Source organism: Musca autumnalis, unplaced genomic scaffold (genome assembly GCF_047663935.1).
Source record: "Musca autumnalis isolate F117 unplaced genomic scaffold, ASM4766393v1 scaffold_3, whole genome shotgun sequence".
NCBI classification, from domain to species: Eukaryota; Metazoa; Arthropoda; class Insecta; order Diptera; family Muscidae; genus Musca; species Musca autumnalis.
The window spans coordinates 125,443,162-125,444,336 of record NW_027411866.1 but is presented as its reverse complement, the minus strand read 5'-3'; the positions used below and the strand labels follow the sequence as shown (position 1 = coordinate 125,444,336).

The 1,175-nt window shown below is 31.3% G+C and overlaps 1 non-coding gene across 1 annotated transcript; it reads right to left on the bottom strand.

The window, feature by feature from the left end:
* Positions 1-644: 644 nt before the first annotated feature.
* TRNAG-UCC (transfer RNA glycine (anticodon UCC)) lies at positions 645-716 on the bottom strand. The gene has a single exon. It is a non-coding gene; the product is annotated as a tRNA-Gly (tRNA).
* Between the last annotated feature and the right edge of the window lie 459 nt (positions 717-1,175).

Genomic DNA, 1,175 nt, shown 5'->3' with positions numbered 1-1,175 from the left:
AATGTCATATGACACGAAATAAAAACATTCCATATCTAACCAAGCAGGCAATTTGGAGACGTAATTTTATTACATTTTTGCTGGTGTGGACGCACAAAGTAAATGGCGTAAGGAAAATCTCCAATATTGCACATATTAGCGACTATATACTCGTAATGATGGAAAATTTCATGTCATATGACATTTACATATAGTGTAAACTACCCCTTAACAAACATTTATTTATTTTCTCGTTTATAGGGTTGCCACGGATTCATGTTATACAAATTTTTTGATTGCCACAGGACCATCTTTTGTTTAGGTTTTTGGGTATGGGCTTCTAAAATACTGAGGTGATATTATCCGTAAAATTGAAAAAAAGAATATTTTTGACACTCACTGTACATAGGTATTATAAATTTTGCATATTTATTTTGAACTTGACTGTACGTTCAACACTGCAGATTGTATAGTAAACTATGATGATATTGAAAACATTGAGCTAAATATGTTTTATTTGGGGTTATTCTGAACGAATATTCCCCGTGAGTTTGTACCTTTCCGCCATTTCAACTTAAGGGAGAATTGACTCTTTGATGTTTTATAATTATGCGAAATTGATTTAAATTAAAAGAAAAAGTGTAAAATTAAAAAAAAAAATCATGTGCGTTGGCCGGGAATCGAACCCGGATCAACTGCTTGGAAGGCAACTATGCTGACCATTACACCACCAACGCACCTGGCAACGTGGATGTTAAATTTTAATAAAAGCTTTTAGCAGTTTTCATATAAAAGCTTTTGCGTATATTTAGTACAGCTGTTGTGTGTACTGTTATTCACAGTTGTTTTTTATGTTAGGCATTGAATCACAACAAAACTGGTGGCAGTAAATGGGTTGTGTTTTTTTCTTGTGGCGAATATTTATTTGTACAGTTGCATGTGAACTATAGTACATACATACATACAATAAGTCACAGTCAAAAGTATCCACTTAAGTTTCTTTAATTAAGACTGCGATTGCTAAGAGTTAATTAAAGAAAGTGATTTTAATCTTTTTTATATTTTTACATTAGTGTCTTCACTTAAAATTAATCAAATAAAAATTAGCAATATTCAGGTAAATTCAGTTAAAAAATAAAAATTGTTAAACAACATCGGTTTCTACCTCGCCTATAACGTAGACAAATACTTCGATT